The sequence below is a fragment of the Phacochoerus africanus genome, chromosome 1 (genome assembly GCF_016906955.1).
Source record: "Phacochoerus africanus isolate WHEZ1 chromosome 1, ROS_Pafr_v1, whole genome shotgun sequence".
Taxonomy (NCBI): domain Eukaryota; kingdom Metazoa; phylum Chordata; class Mammalia; order Artiodactyla; family Suidae; genus Phacochoerus; species Phacochoerus africanus.
Window position 1 is genome coordinate 23,083,513 of NC_062544.1, and position 21,647 is coordinate 23,105,159.

Genomic DNA, 21,647 nt, shown 5'->3' on the forward strand with positions numbered 1-21,647 from the left:
AGTATTGGCTATTTGAGAGTAGAGACTTGGATATATAGCAGGCATTCTATAAATACTTTTTGACTCACCATGATTGACTGACATAATCTATACTAAATGTCAATCTGAGATGGTTGACCAGCAGTGTAATACATAATGACTTTTACAAATTTTAATAATTAAGATGTGTCTAAAATAACATGGCTCTAAATAGCTATTTTTATTAAGTGTTTTTTCTCCCCTTAATAAGTACTGAATTTTGCCTTTTATTTTTTAAAACATTTAAAACTATATGGTCCTACAGTTCTCAAACCGGACTGAGGCAACTCTGTGAACCTTAGCAAACTAACTTGGGACTGATAATATATTTTAAATATTTAAAGCAAAGATAGCATGTCAGTCTAAACTACTATTATTATGTTTTGGCCTGATTACTTAATAACTGGAACTTTTAAGTAATTCTTTTGCCCTAGGGACATCATGAATATATTTTGAGACAGTAAGGGTACCATGAATTGAGAAAATTTGGGGACCTTTGATATAACCCATCATCAAAATATGAATATATGGTATATGTCAGGAATGCTAAGACTGAAATTCACTCATCATTAAAGCAGAAAAAATGATATGTAAAAAAATGTATGAACCTCACTTTGGTAGAGTGATAACGGGTAATTGAGTATAAGTAATGATTCTTAATACGTTGGTTTCAGAAGGTCCAGTTTATGTCAGCTCTTTAGAATTCACAGTACAGTTGACCTTTGAACACTGAGGGGATTAGGGGCATCAACCCTCTATACAGTAGAAAATGTGTGTAACTTTTAGTTGGCATGCCTGCTCTGTGGTTGCATATCTGCTGATTCAACCAACTGAAAATTTGCTTAGCATTGTGGTATGTATTTACTGGAAAAATTTGCATGTAAGTGGAGCCACACAGTTCAAACCCATGTTGTTCAAGTGTCAACTGTACATTGGCTAATAGAATATTAACGAGTGACTATGTTCCCATATACCTGTGTAAATGTTTATCTCATTACATAGCTAATACCAATTACAGCAATATTGGATTATATTTACCAATTTTCCTCCTAAATTTTTCTGCTGCTCTGTGACAAGACACTGAAAGATCCTGCTTTGTGGTAGATTTTCTAAACACCATACATACATACATATATGCATAAATACATTCATATATCATGCCCCAAGGGAATTCATAATTGAAGGCAAACTCCAGGCATGCATGGGAATTGATAATCATTGAATGGTAGTTAAAGATAGTCAATGCTTCACTTTTTTTTAATACAAGATATTTTGGTATATCTTTGTCTAATCTTCAAAAGTATTCAAAAATATTTCACTTGCTAAAATTTTTATTATACACACTTTGGTCCTGATTTTAATTTAGAAATCTTTTACTACATTTGCCTTGGAATGAGAGTGTCACCCAATGTTGTCCCCACTCACCCCCACCTAAAAATAAGTTCACATAGAAATATAATGTCCAACTGATATATCAATATGAACTACATAAATAATTTAAAATTTTACTGTAACCACGTTAAAAATAAGTAAAAATAAAATTAATTTTAGTAATGTATTTTATTAAACATATCTAAAATATTATCAACATGTAACAAATTAAAATGATTCATATTTTATACATTTGTATTCTTATTGTCCTTGAAATCTAGTGTGCATTTTTTTTTACATTCAGTACACCTCATTTTGGACTAGCCACCTTTTTTATTTTATTTTACTTTACTTTATTTTTTTTTTGTCTTTTTGCCTTTTCTTTAGCTACTCCTGTGGCATATGGAGGTTCCCAGGCTGGGGGTCTAATCAGAGCTCTAGCCACTGGCCTACACCACAGCCACAGCAAACAGGATCCGAGCCACGTCTGCGACCCACACCACAGCTCACGTCAACGCCGATCCTTAACCCAATGAGCAAGTCCAGGGAACGAACCCACAACCTCATGGTTCCTAGTCCGATTCGTTAACCACTGCTCCAAGACAGGAACTCCTAGCCACCCTTTAAACGCTTAATGGTTGCCTTATTGAATAGCATAGGTGCAGACTGTCTATAGAAGAATCACCAAGTGTTACTTATTAAAAAAACTCAGATTCCTGAATCTTACCCAACACTTTTTAATTGGAATTTCTGAAGGAGAGTCTAGTGAACTGAAATTTAGAAATTTTTTCAGCTGATTCTTCTGCGTGTTAATACTTAAGAGCCATTTTACTTTCAAGGATGGTGAATGAATAATCCTCCTACTTCTCCCCTCCCCCGTCTCTCTCTCTCTCTCTCTCTCACACACACACACACACACACACACACACACACACACACACACACATTGTTAATCTTTACTAATTACTCTCTTCCTAGAAGAGGGAATACTCTTTCTTCCACCTCTCCTTTTCCAAATATATAGTGTTAAAAGCAATTTGTGTTTTCCACGATAAGAAAAGACAACAAGTAATGTGATATTTTATGAATAAAAGGAGTGCCAACAGACCTTAATATCTTAGGTCAGTCTGGATTTTTTAATAATTTGTGAGTCTCTTTTCTATTTTCAAATTATAAATCCATATCATTTTTTATATAAGGATATGTGACCATCATGAGATAACTTCATTAGACTGCTTTTATATTTTAATTCTAAAGAATTCAATTTTGAGGGAATAAGCATCATAATACAGTGCTGGCTAAGAGCCTGGGGCTTTGGATCAGGTAGTTCAAGGTTTGGCTCTGTGGTTTGTCTTTGGACAGTATGGTTAATATTTCTATCCCTAAGTTCTTTTTTGTAAAATGGAAGTGATGAGTGTATCCAATATTATAGGTGTGTTTTTAACAGCTGAATGGGATACAAGGAAGAAACACTCAGTATCTAATATGGTATGCTGCTTGTATGGTTAGTATACCATCCTTTTTGCTAGTCAATGGAAAATAAACCCTAATCTTCTTGTTCATATGTTTATTTTTTGAAGTATATTTGCTGGCAGAAATAATTCATTTGTTTATTTTTCGTTTGTTTGTTTGCTTTTTGGAGTGGTGCCCAAAGTATATGGAAGTTCTCGGGTTAGAGGTCGAATTGGAGCTGCAGCTTCAGGTGCCAGCCTACTCAACAGGCACAGCAACACCCTGTCTGTGACCTATACCACAGCTCACAGCAATGCCAGGATCCTTAACTCACTGAGCAGGGCCAGGGATTGAACCCACATCTTCATGGATACTAGTCGGATTCGTGTCCACTGAACCATGATGAGAACTCCTTCATTTGTTTTTCTTGAAAGAGTTCAAATGCTGGGGAAGTCTGCTAGGCAAGAGCAACTTTGGCCATGCTCAGCCGCCACCGGCCCTGAAGTTGGGAAATTCTTTTCTTGTCTCTTGGTGGCTACTCAGGGGCATTTGCAATGGACACAGGTAATTTAACAGGAACAATTTATTTGACTGCCCCCTGCCTTTTTTTTTTTTTTTTTGATTTAAACACTTTCAGATAAATTTTATGCTTCCGGGTTAATAAAACATTACTCTGTACTCCCTGAATTTGGCATACTCAGGGAATTGGTAAGGATGGCCACAACATGTTCCCCCCAGAGATAGCTGATTAACACATCCCTGGAAGTGACAGATTGTAATGAAAGTGAAAATGATGGGGAAACATATTAATGTCTCAAAAGGATCATTCAATCCTTTTTCTAGAAGCAGGTGACTTTTTACACATTTCTTATTGGTGAAGCAAATACAAACTGAATTCTTGTGTTAAATGTGTTTACTTTTGCACCAAAACCAGTAATACAGACAGTGTGTTTCAATTAAAAGGAACCCTGGAGCAAAAATGTGTTACAGTCAGGGGTAGAAGCAGAGTGTATCATTATCTCATAGGTACAGCAGTCAAGATAATGAACAGCTAAGAAGACTGGACAATGGTAGGTGAAGGATGGCTTGTCATGGAACTGTCAATAGCATCTGAGCTCCCTTTCCATTAGAAGGGGCCATCCAATTGCACGGATTTGCCGAGCAGCTGGGAGGAAATAACTAAAATAAAAGGGGCCTGGTAGCACTTAGTAATTTTAATCCTGAATTAATTGTTTTCCATATTATCCGAAGGCTTACATCAATGATTTCGTTGTTTAATCCCTCTTATTCTGTGAGTCGGTGGTCTGGGTTTATCCTCTGTTGCCTTGACCTTGAAACAGAAATTCCTCAAGGATTTTTCCTTTGAAGGTTTGTTGTTGTTGTTGTGGCTATTATTCTTTAGTTTGGAGTGTACTATTCGAATAAGGTCCAGAATTCTGTCCCATTAGGGTACTTTTTATAAGTTATAATGAGAGATGGGTTGAAGATGCATTGGGTTTACATCAACAGGGTTTGCTACTGAACGGAGTCCAAGAGTAAGCATCCCCAGTAGAGAAAAGCTAAATAACAGGCCATAAGGATTGTGAATAAAGAATAAGGTTGGATTTCAAATGAAAAATTCACTTAATGGTATAAATCCAAGAAGCACTGAAAAAAAAATCTTTGTCGGGTGATGGGAGGGATGAAGGAATAGTAAGTATAACTCCTCTGGGTTCCTTTATTCATTCATTCAGCATGTATTGGATATCCACTTCATTCCAGGTGGTGTTCTAGGTCCAGGGGACAGGGGGATAACAGGCAGGTCCTCTGCTCTCATGTAGGAAGGCAGATAAGAGGCGGATAAACAAATGAATGCAATGATTTTGCAGTAAATGAAGTGAGGAAAATAGAACAGATGATTGTGAGAGAGTGACTAGGGGGTCCAGGGAAGCTGCTCAGTAACAACCTCTTTGAAGAGAAAGCATTTTCAATCCAGAGGGAGAAGAAGGTAGAAGATGGAGATCTAAGTGGATTCGAGTATAAATAGAAGGATACAGGAAGAAGCTACAATCTTCCAAGCTTCCTCTTTAGTGCTTAAAAGCAACCTTTTCTCCCTAAACACTCAGAGTCCCTCCCAGGTGTAGATGTCAAAATCTTTTTAGTAAGTCTAGTGGTTTCTTCCTTCCTAAATTTTCTAGAAATGTTCAAATTTGTAGACATACTGTAGATTGCTGTAAAGTAGCTCAGGAATTTTTAATCATTTTAGTTCTCGTATAAGAATCTCTGTTCTCAAAACATTAGGCGTTCTTATGTCTGTTCCTGGAGCCACCATTGTTCATCCAGAGATAAAACCTTGGGTCTTATAGATTCTGTGTATACCATGCATGCTCAGTGCCAGGCACAGAGTAGATATTCTATGCATGTTTTCTGTGTAAAAGAGGTAATGGGAAAGAAAATATCAAAGGTCAAGCTTTTAAGTCATGGTCTCATGAATAGTCCCTAGTATACTTCCAGGAGTTGACAAGCTTAAGGTCTGGGATAGATTTCGAAAGAGCAAGGTAATTTCAGAGTTCCCATCATGGTTCAGCTGAAACGAATCTGACTAGCATCCATGAGAATGTATGTTTGATCCCTGGCCTTGCTCAATGTATTAAAGATCTGGTGTTACCCTGAGCTGTGGTGTAGGTCACAGACGACTCGGATATGGTGTTGCCATGGCTGTGGTGTAGGCCAGCAGCTATGGCTCTGATCAGACCCCTAGCCTGGGCACCTTCGTATGCTGTGGGTGCAGCCCTAAAAAAATACCAAAAAAAAAAAAAAAGACTAGGGAATTTTAAAATTCTTAGGTCTCATCGTTAGACACCCTCATTCAGTGCATCTGGAGTGATACCTGTGCATCTGATTTAAAAAAAAAAAAAAAAACCCTACAGTTGAGTCTTATCCGTAAGCAGTTTTGGACTTAGGAAGGGAGGCAGGGAAGAAACTCAGGTGGATACTTTCCAAGGCTTCCTTGCTTTTTGCTGTTTTTACTAATTTATACTTTTAGTAAGTTGTGTGTTGAATTAGCACCAAAAATCAAGATTATTTAAGAGTATAGCGGATCAAGTAAAGGTAATTTTTTTTGTTTAGACTCAAAATTCAGAAGCCAGATGGGGCAAGATACAGGTCTTTTCTTTTGAAATATGTCCGCAATCGGCCAGTCTCTACCAGCTCCCAAGCCTACCAGGAAATCGGTTCTCTTAATAGCCAGAAAGTTATACAAATTGAAACATATTTAATCGTGTCTTTATTCACATATTGAAAGCTTGGAGTAGTTAGGATTTTAGAGTTCAACTTTTTCCCCCTATTAAGTGCCAGCCGGGCGAGTTGCATTAATGACTGTGGTTATGTCTGAATGTAAATGGGGGACATCTGGCGATATCAGGAGATCAAGCGTTGGGAGTCGGCATGATGACTCTCATCTGTTGTCACCCAGCAGGTGTAATGGATGGCAGGCATGTGGGCTCTTTGCCCAAGTTAATGTACAGACCTAACATATCGAGGGGAGAAGTTTTCTTTGTAATTTTAAAGCATCACAGCGCAAGATAAGTGTATGGGAAGGGTGGGGGAGGGACAGGTGGGGCGGGTACTCTGCACCGCACCTATTTCTTTAGTAAAATTGCTGCTTTCTAGCCTATAGGCATTTCCCTTGTCCCGTTTCAACAAACTTCCATGGCCCAATTTGTTATTCAAAAATTTATGGAAAATGTATGTTAAAGTGAAAAGGGTACACTGTGCAGAAAAGGGAAGCAGCTTGTAAGCATATCATTATGTGTGAGCCATGGGGCCTGCAGATGGCACTTCTACTCAGAAACGAGAGCGGTGCCAAGAGCTAAACTCTAAATACATTTAAATCACATATCTTTACTTAAAAATGGAGTATTTGGGAAGGAAAAGCAGATGATATTTAAGTACACAAGTGGTATTCTTTTGTTCCTCATATAATAGAGCCCTTTACAAAAGTCCTCGCCTTCTAAGTGTGTAGTAAGCCTTTGATTCCTCAAATTCCCCAGCGGATTTAGTGGCAGTGCAGGGCTCAGTTCTTAATAGGATTAACCATTGAGGTAGTACCTTGCAAGGAGAACAACTCTTCAAGTCTCCTTACAGTTACTGAAAATTAAAGGATTTGTTTTGATTACTGTGTTCAATGCTAACAGCAAACCTTTGTTTTGCGCATTAGAAATAGTAACAAAAAAATTATCATGACATACGGGCTTCTTATTTTAATTGAAAATAAATTTAGTTTGTCAACGGTGCCAATCTTTAATTAATTAGGGGGAGGGTAGTGAAAGAGATGAAGGCATTTGTTTGCTACTTAATATAATGATTTTCAGGCAATATATATATATTTTTTTAATACAGTGATCATTCTGGTTTCTTTCTTAAGGTGTGGTTGTATTTACTCTTCTCAGAGAATTTATATTTTAAAGGGCATGGTTCATGTTGGTGAAATGAATGCAGTAAATAACCAATTCATTTTTGTTTCTTCTGGCAGAGCAGCGTTATTTTCCACTAGCACCTTATACGGAGAGTACTTTAGCCCTGAAATTAATTGTGATTTGGTATCCTTAATTTTTATTGATGCCACTAGATCTGACAGCACTGTGACTAAGATAGGCATTATTAAAAATTTAGAACATAATATTTTATTTTCAATTCCTAACAGCTTCATCTGTTTAGTGATTGCACTTTTAGAAAATCTAAAATATAATTATATCTATATGACATTTGGAATATGGGATTTTTAATTTTCAAAATATTGCAAACACATGTTATTGCCACATTTCTCTACCTCCTTTTCCCTCTTTTATTCTGAAATACTGAACCTAGAGTAAATCTCTTCTAGTTCTAAAGGCCTGTCATGAATTGATATGTATGTGTATGTGAGATAGAAAATGTAGGGTGTGTGTTTGTGTGTACCCATGTGTGAGTAGTGTGTCTGACAGGGAGAAATATGAATTTTTTAAAATATAACTTCATTATTTTCAGCCAACTGTAGGTAAAACATAGTGATGGCTGATAAAGTGTTGATAAATAGAGGTCCACTGGCAGTTATTCTTAATGCAAAGATATTAATTAATTATGATTTTTAGTAAACTTATTATTTCAAACTGAGTACTAATAAAGCAAATTTAAAGGTCCTTCAAAAGTTTTGGGTCACAGACTGGCTAACTGTATCAATTCTGTTGACTTTGTGTGAAAAAATTTCCTACTCTCTCTGTACTGTGAAAAATTATCATGGCCCCGTCCTGGTCAGTGTCCATGTATTTGAAAACCAAATTCCTTATGAACCAATTGCCTTAAGCTTTGTTCTTTGGTTTCTTTTGTGATTTTATAGCATTTGGTGGCATGCAGTGATGATTTGTATTCTGTGATTATTCTGTATTCCAGGTCAAGCTCTCACCAAGGATGAATGTGTTTTTATTTTTTTTCATGGTGAATCAAGATAGCATTTATTTATTTATTTATTTATTTCACTTTTAAAGTTATATAGAAATATAAATGATTTACAATATTGCGATAATTTCTGCTATACAACAAAGTGATTCCGTTTTACATATATACACATACATTCTTTTTCAGACAGATTATTTTCCCACATAGATCATTACAGAATATTGGGTAGAGTTCCTTGTGAAATAGATACACACACACACACACACACACACACATACATACATACCTACACATACATACGCATCAGGTCCCCATTGGCAAGTTATTCAATATACCTCAGTGTGTATATGCCAAGCCCAGAGTCCCAGTTCATCCCTCTACCACCGCTTATCTTCTTTGGTAATCATAAGTTTGTTTTCAAAGTCTGTGAGTCTTTTTCTATTCTGCAAGTTAATTCATTTGTGTCTTTTTTTTTAATATGCCACATATAAGGGATATCATATGATGTTTGTCTTTCACTAACTTCACTTAGTAGGATAATTTCTAGGTCCATCCATGCTGGTACAAATGGCATGATTTCATTCTTTTTTATGGCTGAGTAATGTTCCATTCTGTATGTGTACCACACTTCTTTATCCATTCTTCTGTTGATGGACATTTAGGTTGCTTCAGTTTTAGGGGGTTGGATCATTTCCTAACTCTTTCACCTGTTCACTTGAATAACCCTGCTGGGGTGATGAGAATGCAGAGCTGCAAGTGAACAGGAAAAAAGTTCAGCTATCTCCATAGCAGGGAATTCACAGGTAACACTTTGAAGGTGTTGTAGGAGATAATTGAGGGGATCAGATTAGCAGGTAAATAGTTTTCTCACAGACAAGAGTTAGATATGATGATTACTATATAATAAAACCAACTGAGCAATCTGAGACATCAGTTAAAAAAAGATGGCTACCTTACACAAAGGCCAAACTCCTTCTGACTTCAAAAGCGTTCTCATTGCATGGGTTAATTAGTCATCTACACATATTTTAAAAAGAAAATAATTTTATGAATCTATTTATGTTTCAATGCAAATCCAGTGCCGCAGAATATTTCAGTGTCAATCTATACTAAGCAATGTCTTTTACCCATTTTTTTTTCCTTAGGGATTTCTCAGTTTCTCCAAAGTACCTTGTACATTTCTCAGAGTAAGGGAAATAATCTTCAAAGGATTCACAGAGACCTACAGATTTCTATTTGAACCAATTTGTCTTCGAATAATGGTATATTGTATCCTAGAGCTATTCGGCGAATAAAAACAGTCCTTATATGATCAAGCACTCTTTTGATTGCACCCTGGGCCTCCATATGAACATGATTTTATACACTTTAGCAAAAGCAAATGAACCTCAACTATCTATGAATTAATTATAATTAGTGCCTGATTTAATGTTTTCTTTCGCATTCCTTTTATATGGATCCCTCTGAAACAAACATTATTTAGGCTGCAGTACACAATTATTAGTTCAAGTTGAAGTGATTCTGTATAAAATTGGCCTCATATTTATTCATTCAAAAAATGAGCAGGGCGAGAGTGAATATTTTATAAAACTCCAGTAATTTCTCTATCAGATAACCCTTAAGCAAAATAAGATTTGACCCTTTCAAAATTGCTTAATGAATTCGTATTACACAGAGTATCTTTTTAAACTTCTATCGGTTTTTTCCTTTTATTAAAGCCTTTGAACGTAAGCTTGGGATCACAGATTCTGCATTTGAAAATATGATTGTGTTTTGATTGGTTTGATGCATCTCTATGATAGAAACCACATATTCTGAGCAAAATTATGCCAGAATTTGACAGGTTATTGTGGAAATCTCTATGTGGGAGAGAAGATGATTTCAGTTAATTGAAATGTTATCCTAGAGTGAAAATTTCAGAGATTCCATATAGCGAGAAAAGGAAACTCTGGCCAGAAGTGGTTTTGGAGGGAATAAAACATATTATAAAATATCATTTAGAGATTATTCTAAATATATCTTATTATTATGTGTGATGTTGGCCAGATTCACCCAACACAGTGCTCTGCTAATTAATCTCTAACATAATACATGACAGTTCTATAATCTATTTATCACAGCTGCTGGTGGGCCTTCAGATCCTAGGGAGGCTTCAGGGACCTCTGGATGTATTGAAATATTTTCTCAGGGCTCTCTTCTCAGATCCAACTTAGCTGGCTTGAGAATATCAATGAATTTCAAATAGCATTTGTGATTAAACCACTCTCTTGCTCCACTCTACAAATTTGCCATAAAAGCAAATAAAATGTGAGTTTCCCCCAACCGACCCTGAAGCCTGAGGAGCACACCCCCCACCCCGGTGGTACATTCTGCACAGCAGATTGACTTCATGCTCCCCCCATGGTAAAAGATGAGATGCCTTGAACAACCATAACTTTCTCAGAGTACAGACACTTTTTTGCACACAGCAGTGTTATATTTTAGGTTGTTCGTGTGTAAAAGCTTTGCTATTTATGTGACTTTTGATGTGCCTTTCTTATGCATATGAGTTGATGGCAAGATTTTAGAGGTTGGCTTGCAGCTCACCCTTTAATGAACCTCCTCAGTGGCTGACCACAAGTATCCAAACGTGAATACAATGATTTCTTGGTTAACTACCCGCATCTTTTTAGGGAAGGGCTGTCCAAAAGAAATATAATGCAAACCCCATGTGTTATTTCACATGTTCTAATAGACACATTAAGAACAGTTAAAAGAAGCTGGTAAAATTAATTATGTTAATATATGTTATTTAATTCAATAGATCAAACATTATCTCTTCAATGTGTAACTGATATAAACATATTATTGAGATAGTTTACATTTTTATACCAAATCTGTGAAATCATGTGTGTGTCTTACATTTACAGCACATGTGATTGCAGACTAGCCACATTTTGATTGCTTGGTAGCCAATAAAGAGTTTAATGTACTATCTGATACATGATCCATTAATTATTTGTCAAGCAAATGAGTGGTACTAGCTGACTGGTTTCAGTATATCCAGATCAAATAATAATTTTCTGCATCATAAAAATATTTTATTACAAGTCCAAATCAGATGCCTCATTATCAAATTTCCTTATGAAATAATACAGAGATCTCTTATTTGGACTTAGAATATTCCTTGTTTGAATAAGGCTGAAGTTCCTACTGTTTGTGAGAATAGTAGACTGCAAAATGGCTTGAGTATTCTGAAATTCATTCATTTGAACTTTTCATTTCATTTTCTTCTGCTGTGTGGAATGAAACTCATGTCATATTTTTATGTTTGTGGAGTCTTGATTTTTATTCATTAGGAAACAGTTAATTAATTTGCATTTATTCATTTCCCATTCCTCACATTGTAATATCATTCTCTTTATATCTAAAGGAAAATTTGCTAATATTTCTTTTAAGCCTATAAACTTAATTTCCATTAAGGGAACTGGTAGTTTGAATTAAGATGACAATATCTTGCAAGTTTTATTCCTATTGTTTGACTTTTTATAGGTGTGTCTATATAATTTTATTGTGTGATATTTGCATAAAATATGTAGGTCAGTATTTGTTTAATTTTTCTGATGTATATGTTTAATGGTAGAAAATTCTATCTGAAAGACGCAAATTGACGCATCTCTAAATGACTCCCCAATGTCAATAATATTTAATTAAATTGCTCATCTTATACTACTTCTAAAAGGAATATTTAAACTTCTCAAATTTCCTGTAAACATTAAATGAAAAGTTAAAATAATTTGGTTGAATCAATAGTGCACCCAGATTATCTGTCATCCATAATCTAGAAAGATTATTAGAGACATTTCTATTAGAGAAAAGGGTTTGGAATAAAAATAGATGGGTGGCATTTTCTTATTTATGCACTTTTTTTGTATTCCATGTGAATTTATTTATGGAGAGATTTCTAGAAGAGTCCTCACCAACATGTAAGCTGCAGTTATCACTGGTTGACATGCTTTTGAATGACTTTTACAGCTTTGTTTTTATTTAACTGTGCCTTTTTTCTTCTAACAGAGATATTATAAAAGAATATTCAAAAATAAATTTGAAAATGTGCATTTAATTATAGTCACATAACGTCTCATATATAAATTCTAACAGAAATTTATATTTGAGATAAAAATATAAAAATTAGGGTTGGTTTAGTTTTATTATAATTTAAATAATGAGGTATTTTATTTCAGTCAATAAATTATTCTTTGACATATTAATATAGATGGAAACTTAGTAAATAACATTTGGTAAATGTATTGCCTTAAAGTATACATCATTTGTTACTGAATATTTGGTAAGTGAAATATGCTGGTCAAAAAATCATTTCCATTTATCCAGTTGACAGATATTCATATATAATAAAATATGGGATAAATCTGATACTCCAGAAAATGGATTTTTATATAATTCTATTGCACTAATAAAAAAGTGCTATAAAATAATAGCTAGTATTTATTAGGTACCAGTCATTAAGTGAACTATCTAGGTAATTTTTACAACAACCCTTTAAGTTAGATGTTATTATTATCCCTATTTTACCCAGGAGGAGTCTAAGGAACATAGAAGATTAAAATTTGTCTTAGAACCCATGGCTATTAAGTGTTTTTGTCACATTTTAAGCCCACACAGTTTAACTGTAGAACCTAGTGATTTATTAATCATTGTGCTTTACTGAATATACTATGTACAATGACCATGCCTGTCTTTATTTTGCATTCTATCAGCAGGCTTTTACATTTATAACTTCTAAAATAACAAAGCAAGTAACCTATCTCTTGCCTAAAATCAACAGCTACCTTTTTATTACAGAGAATTCCTAACTTATCTTTAAATTTGCGATCCAGCTGAAACAAATATTGGACTCAAGTGCAGTCTTTTTTTTATTTCAATTTTAATTTTTTCCATTATAGCTGATTTACAGTGTTCTGTCAATTTTTTACTGCACAGCAAGGTGACCCAGTCACACATATGTATATGCATTCTTTTTTTTTTCACATTACCATGCTGCATCACAAGTGACCAGACATGGTTCCAAGTGCTATACAGCAGGATCCCATTGCCTATCCATTCCAAAGGCAATAGTTTGCATCTATTAGTCCCGAATTCCCAGTCCCTCCCACTCCCTCCCCCTTCCTCTTGGCAACCAAAAATCTGTTCTCCAAGTCCATGATTTTCTTTTCTGTGGAAAGGTTCATTTGTGTCATATATTAGATTCCAGATATAAGTGAAATCATATGGTATTCGTCTTTCTCTTTCTGACTTGCTTGATCAAGTACAGTCTTATCTGTAGGTCCAAAGACAAAGGTCAGTGACTTGCCCAAGGCTGGGCAGTTAGTCAGTGGGAAGACATACAAGTTCCATATGCTTCTGCTATTGAGGCTTACTTTTATAACTTGGTACTCTTCCTAATTATAAAAGTGATTTTTGGAATCCCCATTAGTGATTCTTCTTCAAAATATTCTTGCAATTTTATTTAGTAATAAAATTGTTAAATTGTGGCTCTTATTAGCATTAAAAACTAATATTCAAGAGAGATTAAAGGATCAGAACTGCACAAGTGAATAAACAGACTTGATTATAAGGACACCTAATTATTACAAGGTAGGATATAATTAAGTGCTAAAGTTGTACGATATAAAGACAATAAAAGCTGCAGAGTTTCTAAGGAGGAAATCAAAGAACCATATTGCTTTGCTGGGCTCTGATTGCCAGCTTGAAAAACTGAAAAAAATAAAACCTAATAAAAACAAAGCAAGTTTACATAAGGTCTTACAATTCTGTCTAGTCTTGTGAGTTTGTCTTTTAAAGACACATAGACTCCATCAGACAATTCTACTTCTATCATTTCCCTATAATCAGATTATCAAAACACCAACAACAAAAAAAAGCAAGCTAGCAGAGCAAGGCAAGCAGAATTGAGATTAGCATTTGTTGTCTGTCTATTGTGTTCCAAAAACATTTTCTTTCCCTCTCCCTACGATTCACTTTTGTGCAGTAGGTATTTTTGCCCCTGCTCCCATTTTACGGACATGTAAACTGAGGCTCAGAGATTCTGAGGAACCTTGTGTGAGATCATTGTCATTAGTGAAAAAGACACAATTCAAATTCAGGTCTGTTCTGATTTAAATTCCATACTCTCCACTGCTTAATGGCAAGCCCTCTTACTATCTGGAAGATCAGGAAACTAGCCCCTAATATGCATTCCGTGGGACCAGGAGTCTCATTGGAGGGCTGAAAGGCTTCACAGAGTGTCAGGGATGATAGAGGCATCAGTCTGAAAATACCTCTTGCCTTGTTAGGACTGTGGTACCCAGCTGTGGCCATGTCTGAGCACTAGAGATTGGCTGTGCCAGACTGGCTCCTTCCTGCTCACCATCTCTGCTGCCTGGGAACCTGCCTGGATAATACTGATTGGAGAGGGGCTCGTTTTTACATGTGGAAGCCTCCATTTAGTGTTCAGGATGAGAATGATGGGAACAAAACTGGAAAATTAGAACCATTGGTTTTCATCTGTTGTCACTCTTTGTGGCCCTCTCCTTGCATGTTTACATTGTCTGTGAAATCCCTTTGCAAACTTGAGAATCTCCTTGTGCCTCCATCCCTGCCCCGGGGAGAAGGGAGCCTGATGAATAGCGAATGCATTAATTTGTGGACTTTTTTCTAAAGGGGGATGGGTGTATATATTTTTTAAAAGAGTTAATCATTAGGAAATAGGCACACGATCTCTGTTGATAATTTTGAACATGTGGGCTTGGAGTGGTGGTAACAGAAATGACAACACTGACAATGGACATGTAACTGTGGGGTGCTATTATATCCTAATGTTTAGGTAATAAAAGCTCAGTTTATCTAAAGCTGTGCTGGAGTCAGGGGACACCTGATATATAATATATTCCCATATCCTATTGACTGTGGCATCAGCTACCAAGTGTTTAAATTTGAAAGTTGGCAAAATAATGATCAAATTGTATGGATGAGCAAACGTTTTAAGATGAAATAAATCATTTGAAAATGTGAAGAGCAGGCTTCAAATCTGTATATTACTAGAAAGATACATTTAAACTATTCTCCTATTCTTATACTATGCATTTCCATGTTTATGCTATAGACAGCATTGCATCTGAAGGATAACAAATGGGCCTGCTATTGTGGAAATCTTGTATCTTAATGGGAATGGTGTTCCATAGTCAAAATGACTGAACCAATTAATGTGTTTTATACCATATTTTAAATTCCTCTATTGAAAGATATTTGGAAGGATAAGGTGTACAATTAAGCTAATTTAGCTTGTAATCCAACTTCCCTGCATTTTCAAGATATATGATATTTATTTACATTTTTAATTCTTTTTTGTGTTATGTGCTCATTTGAATCTTATCTATTTTCTTTTCTTTTTCTTTTTTTTTCTTAAAACAGTTACATCCAGCTCTTTATTGCCTGAGCAGTCTGAGGCTTGCTTCGTCACTTGGCTTTGCTTCGGAGCACTCCTGTAGAGCTCTCTGAATTGCACAGTGAAGATCCACCCTTTTGGTGAGTGGAATCATACTACAATTTTGTGTTTTGCTCTGCCTCAAGTTGTGTTTGCATTGTTGACCAAAGTGCTTTCATACAGAGCACAAAATAGGGCTTTTCCAGCTCCGTGCAGGAAAGCAGGCTTGACTTTTCTGTTTTTTCTTTTTTTCCGTTTTTCCTTATGGACAAAAGTAATTTGTACTGTCGTTTTCTCTCTCTGAATTCTGTGATTGCCTCTCCCCCTCCCAAACCTATAGAATGACTTCACAATTATTCAGTGGTACATCTGCTTCTTATTTACCTAGATGGATTCCCCAACCCATCCCACCCCCCAATCCTTATTCCCTGGCCTCTAGGAATAATTTGGACACCACACTTTTAGTATTTGCTTATATCCTTGGAAATAAAAGGTGATGGTTGTGATTAGCGGGACTAACCAACATCTCATTGTAGTGTGTAAAGACCTTTTGAATGGAAAAATTTGGCCCTGTTGATCTGTTTAATGTTGTTAATCTCTACAGGCAAAAGCAAAAAGGAAGCTGGCAAGTCTTTCTAATGCTCCTAGTAAAGTCCTTTTTGCTTTTATTGTCCCTGAACTGTCATCCTCAATGTATTTTTGCAGCATCAAGCATCATATATCAAATGTCTTCCTAAGGCTTTCTTGGGCTCCGACATCCATTTTTCTCTGAAGTGTTTTGCTTTTTTCGATCTTGTTTTTATATTTTTACAAGTTAAATCGTACCAAGATGGTTCTCTTTGGGGTAGGGCAATTAAAACATTCTATGGGGACAGCTAATGCTTTATACAATTCTGATTTGGGGATGGGGCATCTGACTTGGCTAAAACCTCAGTTACAGAATAATCTCAGTGATTTGGGTATAGAGTCTTTGTGCCCAAGGATAAGGTATGAGAAGAGGTACAGTAGAGACTGCTAAGTGATTAGATGGATAAATGGAAAAGGTGTTTGGATTAAATCCTTTTTTCTTTTTCTTTCTTTTTTTTTTATTGCTTGCAAAAGTATTTTCAGTGAAAATGAAACAGAAAGTGAAGACTAGGTCTTATGTAGCTCAGGAATGGGGCTTGGCTTGAAGGGAAGGGTGATGGTAGGAGTACCTTCATAAAGGAGGTATGTGTATTACAGTCATCTGACAGCCCTGGTTGGAACAGTCCATTTAGAAAACACTTATGGAGCAGATAATACAATGCCCGAATGGGAATCTCATGAGGCTGTAGTAACAATTAAAGTAGATGATGCAATACGGTACTTACCCTGGTAGTTGAGCACACTCGTTTATCAGGGATAAAGGAATGTTATCAGCAGTTCTGAGTCATTTTTGCTGGCGAAGAAACTGAAATCCAAGCAGCTTGCCTACAATGGTTCTTTCTACTCCCGCTAGTTTTTCACATTTTTCTTGCTGTCGTCATATGTTTTCTTGGGTGTCTGGTCTGCATGGCAAGAGCCTTCTATTAGAGTCTTAGAGGTTTCTTCTGAAATTTTATTGTGTTTTGACTCTAACAATGGCATTTGACATTTGGTTTAATGACGCTCAGCCCTCCTTAACTTCCTCTGAAGCACCTTTGTTCCTAGTGGCTTGGAGGGCAGATCCAAACTGAGTTGTACCCAGGAAGCTTGATTTGGTTAGAACACATCTCTGATTTCAAGGCTGCTCACACACAGATCAGGTAACAACCTCTCCCAGGATAGTCTCCTGGTTCCACTTTCCATCTTGGAAGCTTGGGTCCATCGTTGCATCTGTTCTTCAGGAAATAGTACCAAGTCCTTAGAAACCCATGATAAATGTAGAGTTGCCAGCTTCGGAAGAAAGAGGAGGATGAATGGAGGAACAGACCTAAGACCCTGGCGTATCTCACGCAGCCTGTATGTCATCTCCCAGAACAGGTAACACCACACTGAAGCAGTAAAGGAGGTGAGTTTGGAGGGCAGTACCTAGAAGATGGAGCCTGGTCTGGAGAAGGAGACCTGTGTTTAGGATTCCTAGAGGATTTTCCTGACCTTGTTAGATGCAACAATCACCCTCTGTTTTTTTTCTTGCTCATAATCCTAAAGTTATCATCTAATCTTTTGATTAGGTTTTCTGGATAAGATGGATTTTTGGTACACGGCAGTCAGGAAAACAGGCAAAGGATAATGAGGAATAGTTTGTTTATGTAGAAAGAGGGAGAAAATCTACATGGTCTTAGGAACTCCCTTGATAATAAAAGCAAGTCTCAGAATCTCAGTGATCTGCCTCACATGCCGGCCTGAAAATTCATTATGTTCTCTCAATGTTCTCCTAAGCTTTTAACATCATCAAGTTATGGCAGCACTTTGTTAATTTATTATTGCCACCAAAAATCATCTTGAATTTTGACTGAGTAACAAGCCAGTCAGTGAAGATGGGCTTGATTTGCAGAAAATTATATTAACTTTGAGAAGAAGTTCTTCATGCTAATTCTGTGGCATCATACTTTATATTCTATTGAACCTATTCTCAAGAAACACCTACCTCCTTGGAAACAGACTCTGAAACTTCTGCCTTCTGCTATTCACTCAGAATGTAATTTGCAGCCCTAATGGAATTAATGGAAATACTCTTCCAGGCTAAAGGAAGCTTTATAAACTGAAGCTGATGTTTGCCCATGTTTTCAGTTTCCTCCTAGACCACCTCTGGCTTTTTTCTTTCAGTGTAGGTTTATGCCTAAAGGTTTAAATGCCACTTTCTTCACTCATAAGAGGTGGTGCCTTAAGGTATACAGGTTTTCTGGCCAGGGATCTACCTTAAATGTTTCTGTGTGGCTCCTTTGCTTAATTGGTAGCATATAAAATGGTTTTTACTCCATGGTGGATTCATAGAAAACACTAAATCTAAATGTATATTCTCATAGTTCTAGGACAGTCGTATTTGCTTTCAAGCAGATTAGGATGCAATATAGGATGTGATTTTTGTCATCATTTAAAAAATATGCTTTGGGGCTATTTTTCACTATTTTATAAATAAAAATGGAAGAAACTTAAAAATCATAGGAAAAATCCTGATTTTGAGAGATTGCTTTTAATAAGGGCTAAACATAACCAATGTTTCTCAGTTTCTGATATTATTAAAAGAAAACCCTATTTTAGGTAGAAATTTTGGGAAAAACCACAGACCTACAGGAAGGCTGTGTTTTTAGCAAAACATCCTGCAGTGGGTGTTGTGTGGATTTAATTCCCTATCAGTAGGATGCAAGTGACATTTTTCACTTTTCTTTCCATTTAAAGAGTTCATAATAATCACTATGTACTGAATATATGTGACCAAGTCTCTTTAAAAAATAAGATTAACACATTTTTTCAATAGCTTAAAATCCATTTCTACGCAAGAACTGAAATTATTAGCACCATTTTGAAAGTATTACACTGAGCTCTTTTTCCCCTTTTCTTTTTTTTTTTTTTGCAGAGAAACACCCTTTAATACTCAACATCTAACCTTTAAAATGAGTGCATTTTGAGATTTTTTTTCCCCCACATTACATGCCTGAGTTGCTTCTTAACATTGTGAGATTTACAACAGGTTTTCTTTAAATATTTCACAATCTCTCAGATAAAGTCATGCAATATTACATATTTTGCAAAATATTTTCTTGAAATTTTAAAGAAAAAAATAGAACATCTATAATCAGAACTAATACATGATGCATGTGGTATTTTACTATAGCAATTATGAATAGATAAAAGAAGAAAGGAACAGTTTTTAAAAGCATATCATGTACTGCATTTAAAAATATTTTCTAACAAGAATCATTTTATATAACATAAAAAAACCTTCTTTAATCCTAGAATCTGAGGTTTCAAGAGGTTAAATATTATGCTCAAGTTTGCGTAGTTAGGAAGAAGAACGGTGTGTTTTGGTCTGATTAGTGACAACCTTTTTGCACTAACAATCACTAGATAGCATTTTAGTACCATGCTTGGGGTTCATTTTAAAATAGCCAAACCACCAACAAAATGCACAAAAATGTAAAAATGTGGCACTAAAGAGACAATGAAAAAGATATTTATGATATGAGTACTGAAACAATAAGGTGGTTGCCTTGTTTCCTCTCAGCTGGGACCACGGGCGTCGGGTGATTGAAAGTTTCCACTGCTCTGTGCATGACTGTGAAAGTGCCAGGAGTCTTGATTTTAGAGTCACAAAGATCTTTAGTTCCTCTGTAAAAAGAAGCTCAAAGTGGATAAACTTATGTTCAGTAATTAATGTTTCAGTATTTTATCTTATTCAGAAATGATCTAGATATTGGATGAATATTCATCATTTAACTTATCTCAGTACAGACGGTCGGTCCCGACTTAGGATGGTTTGACTTTCAAGATTTTTCATCTTTATGACGGTGCAAAAGAGATTCATTTGAAACCAGGCTTTGAATCTTGAATTTTGGGCTTTTTTGAGATAGCATATGTAGTAAGATACTCTCCCATGATGCGGGGCAGCGGCTAAGAGCCAAGCTTCCAGTCAGCCTTGCACTCATGAGAAACAACAACCAATACACCTACAACCGCTCTGTATCTACACATCCAAACTGTTTTGCACTTTCAGTACAGTACTCTGTAAATGAATGAGATATTTAACTCCTTTTTATAAAATAAGCTTTGTGTTGGATGACTTTGCAAACTGTAGGCTAATCTAAGTGTTCTAACTACGTTTAAGGTAGGCTCAGGTAAATTATGTTTGGTAGGTTAGGGTATTAAATGCATATTCACCTTACATTTTTAACTTGCAGTGGATGTTTTAGAACATCACCCTGTCTTACGTCAAGGAAGATCTTTATAACTTTAAGGTTTCAAGTCACCAAAAATATTTGGAAACTGTTTGTAAATTATTTTTAAGTATATATTCCATAAAGCATAATTTTTGTTGAAAAGTTCATTAATAAACTTTTATCTTAAATCTGTTTAACTTACTTATTCTCAACAAGTATGTTTAGATTAGATTTCAGAAGACATTTAACAGACAACCATCTTCTTTAGTTATCTTTCTTGCTGACAAATTCTATAAGAGAGATAACATGAGCTTATCTGTTAGTAAGCCAAGGTAGAATAAAAGTATTGTTTAATATTGATAACACTAAAAACGTGCCTGTCTTAATTAGACCAACAAACTGAAACTAGGTCTTATTTACTAAACATTAGTTTGGATCATGTAAACTTGGAAAATAGATTGGTTAGTTTCTACATTCCTAAGAGTACACTTGATTTATATAAACAATTACATAGAGCTCATTACAAATCAGTTTTGGCAATATCATCTAGAGGTAGAAAAATATCACACAGATATACATACATAGACATCTATAAACTTAAAAAAGCAGAGCTCTTACAGCTCTCACTTTAAAATTTTAGCCATGAGAAAAGTGAGATAATGCAAGCTTACTAGTTTATAGAAGAACCGATGAATCCAAATTGTGTCTCTGGCATATAGAATAAATTCAGGAATAAGCTCAGATATTCGTAGAAAAGACTTTTAAGATTTTTCATTCGCCTGATTTCCAAATAGCTTCTTTTTTTTTTTTTCCTAATAAGAATTACCTTCCTGAAGTTTGCATTTCAAGATTCTGAGTTGCTAAATAAGACCAGGTAGAACATTTACATCTCAAAGGCACAGAGAAAGGATTTAAGTTTCTCAGAAAAGGGATTTTGTTTCTTAAATCCAGATTTTTACAATATCCATAAGCCTTTCAGATGAATGGATGGGGTTTGGGGATTGGTAAAAAGGATAAATGGGCTTTGAATTTTTTTTATAGTCACCTTTCTGTTATTGTAAAGACTAGATTTCTAAGACAAATACAAATAAAACTGTTTTTAATTTCTC

At 35.5% G+C, this 21,647-nt stretch overlaps 1 protein-coding gene across 1 annotated transcript in view; it reads left to right on the forward strand.

Annotated features, from left to right (window-relative positions):
• The first annotated feature begins 15,712 nt into the window (after positions 1-15,712).
• LOC125129055 (teneurin-2-like) overlaps positions 15,713-21,647 on the forward strand; it is a 283,126-nt gene continuing 277,191 nt past the window's right edge. Inside the window, exon 1 of the mRNA XM_047783362.1 lies at positions 15,713-15,819. The gene's annotated coding sequence lies outside the window, so the exon portion shown is untranslated. The remainder of the gene's footprint in view (positions 15,820-21,647) is intronic.